Consider the following 6420-nt stretch of genomic DNA (forward strand, 5'->3'; position numbering starts at 1 on the left):
TGTATGTATATATATATATATATATATATATATATATATATATATATATATATATATATATATATATATATATATATATATATACAGTATATGCATGTATATACATTACTGTGCAAAAGTTTTAGGCACTTAAGACGTTTCACAAAAGCATTTGTCTTAAGATGGTTATTTATATCTTCAGCTTTAGTGTGTCAGTAGGAAAATGGAAATAGAAAAGATTAGAATAGAAGAACAGGGAGCCCTGCAACAAATGCCATGGCCCCCACAGTGCCCCCCACTGAACATCGAGTCAGTCTGAGATTACATAAAGAGACAGAAGCAATTGAGACAGCCTAAATAGATAGAAGAACTGTGGCAAATTCTCCAAGAAGCTTGGAACATCCTATCTGCCAACAACCCAGTAAAAATTGTGTCCAGGTGTACCTAGGAGAATTGGGGCTGTTTAAAGGCAAATGTAGCTACACCAAATATAGATTTAGCTTTTTTTTATGTTTACTGGACTTTGTATGACATCCTCACTATGCAACATTTTCCACAAGTGCCTAAAACTTTTGCAAAGAACTGTATGTATATAAATTTGCAATATTACCAGCTACCAGCTGGCTACCATTACATATATAATATATATGTTTTATATAACCCTGGCCTGGCATTAATAAAAGAAAATCACAACACTGCTACATTGGAGTTTCAAATACTGCTGCTGAAGGTGTGACATAAATTTGGCATCTTTCTCTCTTCTGACTGTCATAATCCATCTCTGTTGGATCCATCTCAATTTTTCCTCTTAGACTTGTTGTGGGAACGTAATTGTGGATTTTGATTTTGATTATATAAAACTTAGATATTACATTTGTCATGATCTCCCACTTACCTTTACGCCAGCGGCGAAGTTTACCCTGCTAGTTTACTTCCTGCACTAGATGTCACTGTTCTAAACATAATAAAATCTTATATTTTTGTTGCCATTTTACTAGTTTGTCCATCATCATCATAGTTTTACTGAAGTAGAACAACTAAAAACTACCTAGTAATATATTTTTCTTGATCAACCAGAAAGACTCTTTGCAAACAGAAAGACTAGTTTTCCTGTTCTCTGTGAATCACTGCCCACATGCATTCATTACTAAGTTAGACATTAATAATATCTGCTACTACCCACTACTGTAACTGCAGTATTAATTTGCACAATTTAATAATAATAGAATTATTTAAAAATGCTTGTTGGGTTACCATCACAGTTAGCATTGGACAGCTTATGGTTGATTCATCATGTATTAGCATGAACATTGCTTGAATTGTTGTTGTGCTTGCCTTTCGGAGTTACAGCAAAACATCTGAAGACATTTTGGAACATATATTATATAAAGGATTACTTGACACTATGTTATCTACACACTAGGAAAGAACAGTATTCATATTCAGCTAATATCTCAAATACCAGACTTGTTTTTATTTGAAAATAAAACAGTTTTTTTACAAACACATTTCATCATTCAGTCTTAAAATACTGCACATCACTTCATGTCTTGGTCAAGACAGACCAAAAGCTAACTTTTCTCTTCAATCATGACATCTCAAGGTGATTTCCATAAAAAAAAAAAAAAAAGGATTTTGTGCTGGTCGATATGACAGTAATCATGGACTTATACATCAGACATGAAAAAAAAAAATTACGTTTAGTGTGGTTGAATTAGAAGTTTCTGATTTTTTGGTAATTATCCAGACTGAGAATAAATTTAAATGTATTCAACTGAATAATGACATAAGTTGGTGACATGTTTTTATGGTTATAAAATATGCCCTCATCAAGGTAAAAATGATCCTGAAAATAAATTCTAGGGTGCAAATATGATCCTTTAACAAAATTAACTACTGGCACTGATTTAACTTCATTTCCACATTCATTTGCAAATAGGTTTTTGGTGGATGTAACAACTGGGATGCATAGCAACCCTTCACACCTTTGCAGTTTAAGCCATTGGGGTATTTCATTGTGCCTGGTTTCAGAAGAGAAGTGCAAATGGTTGTGAGAATCACTTTTAATAGTTTCCCTATTATAAGAACAGCCCCCCAGAAAAGATATGTAAGACATCAAGAATGGACGTCTAGTCCCATGGCAATCATCACAGTAGTGTCAGACACGCCAAGTTACTAACAAGGCTGCTTTTGTGTGTGTACACATATTCCATATAATGCTGTTGAACATTATTTTAAAGTGCATTCAGTATATTTTCCTTATTAAATGTTTACAGAAATAAATTTATAGTATTTTTGAAATTTTTATAAATCATATACACTCACTGAGTCACATGAGATAAAGACTTAGCCTAATAAAAGTGGCTCTAAATGGAGTAGGTCGCCTCATGGAGGCCGACATATTGAGATCACATGACCAGCCAAATACCACTCACTTTAACTCTGAAACTCACTTGTTATTGGACACTTTCGGTTGCAAAGTACATTTTTCATTGGATGAAAATGTGCCAGCGAATAGAGCTTCACTACAATGGCAACGATTTCTGCAAACTTTTGCTTTTGTATTTTGCTTCATCAACCACTAGATGCCAGTAAGTCCAAGAATATCGGCCAGTGCAATGTGAAAAATAAAACATTAAAGAATGCACCTTTAAAGTAATATTCCGGGTTAAATACAAGTTAAGCTCATTCTACAGCATTTGTGGCATAATATTGATTACCACAAAATTAATTTTGACTCTTCTCTCATTTTCTTAAAAAAATATATAAATCTGGGTTACAGTGAGGCACTTATAATGGAAGTGAATGGGGCCAACCTGTAAATGTTAAAATACTCACAGTTTCAAAAAGTATAGCCACAAGACTTAAACATTATGTGAGTTAACATGATTTTAGTGGGATAAAAATCGCTTACTAACCTTTTCTGTGTAAAGTTATATCCAATTTTACAACTTTGTTGCCATGACGACGTAACACATAAACCCTAAAACCCTGAAATGACTGTAGAAACAATGATTCAAATAATACACAAGTTTTAACAGAAGAATTAATACTTTTCTAAAATTATAAGCCTCATCTTTCTGCTTTTAAACCCCCCAAACATTGGCCCCATTCACTTCCATTGTTTGTGTCTCACTGAAACTTCACATTTTTCGTATCTTTTTTTTAAGAAAAGGAGGGATGAGTCTAAATACATTTTAGTGATAATCAATATTATGCCACAAATGTTGTTGATTGAGCTTAACATGTATTGAACCCAGAACATTTCTTTTTATTCTGCTGTTCAAATCATTCTTAAATAACAAGGCTTTTTATTTATATATATGAAATACCTAACATAAAAGTTAATTCCTCCATATTCCAAGTTGTCCAGTGGGTTCTGATGAAATCATAAGATGAATTAAGATTAGGTGTAACAATTTTAAATAAAACAGAAGCACCTTCATAGGGTTAATTGTTCAGCCTTTGACCAGCATGTCTGATGATGAAGAACTGCGATGACAGTGTGCCCACTGAAAAGCAAATGCACTATATACAATGAGATCCTCTTAACTGAGAAGGACAGAACACAGCCCTCCCTGCAAAACAAACACAAGATGTGCAAACCAGTGAAAAGGCCTCCCAACCTAAAACCTACCATCAACTATTACACTGCACAAGATGCTTTCCTTCAACCTACTATGTCTGTTACCAAGAACAGACAGCTATTAGATCAAATTAAAAAGTTTAAGATGGAGCCCCATAGCAACTGTTTTCCCTGCTGGCCATATTGCCTTGTGACGCTGAGTCAGACTGGGTTAGTGGGAGACATGATGAGTGACAGCCATGTCCACCTTGATCTTTCCCATTTGTCTTGCATTTCTAACAAACATTATTGGCTTGAGGTACAACCCAGTTACATAGCTAACTAAGACGGTTAAATGGTTGAAGCAAATATAAATGTGTTTTTTTTTTTTTTTTTTTTGGTAGCTTTTGGTGGAAACTAAAGGTTTTTAGAATCATAACATCTAGGATGGTAAAATAGTCCTCTCAATATGTTCATTTTAAAATGTGTCTGTTAAAAGGAAGTTGATGCAAAGCAATTTGCTTGCTTTGACTGGTATGCTTGATTCTGATTGGTCAATTCTGTGGTCATATATTTTTGTATAATTATGACTGCCAAATTAAAATATATTAAATTAAACGAATATTCCTGGTTCATTACAAGTTAAGATCAATTGATCTTATCCATGGCATCATGTTGATAAGCACAATTAATTTGGACTTGTCCCTCCTTTTCTTAATATTCCTATAAATATGGATAAAACCCCCAACACCCCCCCCCCCCCCCCATGTATTATGACAGACTGACTGTCCATTCTGCCCTACTTCTTTAATTGCAATCAATTCACTGATATTTACTTTGGTTTGGACCTGATGAGACATACGCTAAAATGCATATCTAACTAAATGTATTCCTGATTCCAATATGGCTTTTCTTCTTCCTCTTTAACCCTTGTGCGTCAATTTAAAAATGTCTGCGTCAAAAAAACTGCCATAATATTATATATTGATATTATTTTCCACTTTCAATTAGTAAAATTTTTTTTAACCAACATCAGTTCTGATCATAACTACAAAATATTCATTCATTTTCAGGATTTTAGTTTGTTTACATAATGTCACTGTTGTTTTTTTACACACACAGACACACATTCAAAACACACATACAAAACACAATCTGACATCCATACCAACACACCCACACAATTTTAGCTGCATCATTTATTCAATTGGCTTGCAGTGCTCTATTATACAGCAAACAGAAAATAGGAAAAAAGCATGTAATTGCTCCATAGGCTAATCATGAGAAAATGGTGCCATCTGGTGGGAAATATAAAAAATTTACATTTTGAAGCCAGGGCTCTGGAATGAAAGCATAATATCATAGAATTCATGATTTTATGCTTTAATTGCACTGGGATCAAATATTGCAGTATTAATGAATTTCAATGGGGACATTTTTGTCCTTAAGGTCCTGAGTGTTACTAGTGTACACAGTGTTATAGACAGGGTTGGGAGGGCTACTTTTAAAAACTATTCCGCTATAGATTACAGAATACATGCTGTAAAATGACATTTGTAACGTATTCTGTTAGATTACTCAAGGTAAGTAATGTAATCTAAATATTTTGGATTACTTCTTCAGCACTGGCAGATGTTTTCACTTGTTTTGACTATAAACAATTAAATAAAGTAAGAAAATACACTTCACTGTAAAACAAATATATTCCCTGAAAAAAAAAGCTTAAATATCTTATGCAGTATTTCTACTCAATTAAATGTATCTTGTTTTAAGGATATTTTTACAAGACAATAATATTTGTATTCTTTAAGAATAAGATCTTTGCCTTAATATCAAAGGTCTTCCAACAAAAAGATATGCTCCAATGTGCATTTTCTTCATAGAATTCATTATAAAATATAATTGCGTCTGCCGTCTGGTAACAGATGCATGTAAAGGCAAGAATTAGCATTTTAGCTTAAAACTAAATGTTAACATGACAATTTACACAGTTAACTATTTTTGCTGCTCCGAACTCCAAAACCTTATAGCACGTACACAACAACATCCTTTTCTGATCGTAAGTGGATTCTGTTCATAGAATTATTATATATATTATTTGTAGATTTCTATATGATGTGAAAGTCTACAACTGCATAAAAAACATTGACAGGCATGTCATTGTGTATTTATTGGATTTATGTTTCATCCTTCAAAGTGTTTCTAACTGTTTTTTGTTAAGCTGTAGAAACATTATGTAGCTCCTCTATTAAGCTCCCAAGGGAAAGTTCCTCAGTGACGTCATATCCACCTTTTCGCTTACAACAAGGTGAAAGCGCTCCTATGAATTAAACAAATCATAATAAAGTGTTTCACCGCTGTTTAAAAGCTCCTCTGATCGCATCATTTATATGTATAAATGTTTTCCAACTGAATAGACTAAATATTAAATGAAAAAAATGACGATAAAAACAAAGTAATCTCTTCAGTAATCAAACTACTTTTTTGAATGTAACTGTATTCTGATTACCGACAATTTAATTTGTAAACGTAGTGGAATACAGTTACTAATATTTAGTATTTTAAATACATAATCTCATTACATGTATTCGGTTACTCCCCAACCCTGATGATAGGTGTATTTTAGGAACTGAGGTTGAAATATCAAAATTCCTCCAAAAATATACACCTTTGGCCAAATTTATACCGTTGGCATTAACACAGAAAAAAATGATCGAAAAAAACACAAATTAAAAAGACAAAAATGTCCCTAAGGTCACACAAGGGTTAATCAGTGAAAAACAATTAGTCGCAGACAAACACGTTTCCAATATTAGTTGACATTGCCACACCAACTGTGTGCGGTTTCGGGGGGGAAGGGCGGCAAATGAAACTGC

Source organism: Myxocyprinus asiaticus, chromosome 30, assembly GCF_019703515.2.
Source record: "Myxocyprinus asiaticus isolate MX2 ecotype Aquarium Trade chromosome 30, UBuf_Myxa_2, whole genome shotgun sequence".
Taxonomy (NCBI): Eukaryota; Metazoa; Chordata; class Actinopteri; order Cypriniformes; family Catostomidae; genus Myxocyprinus; species Myxocyprinus asiaticus.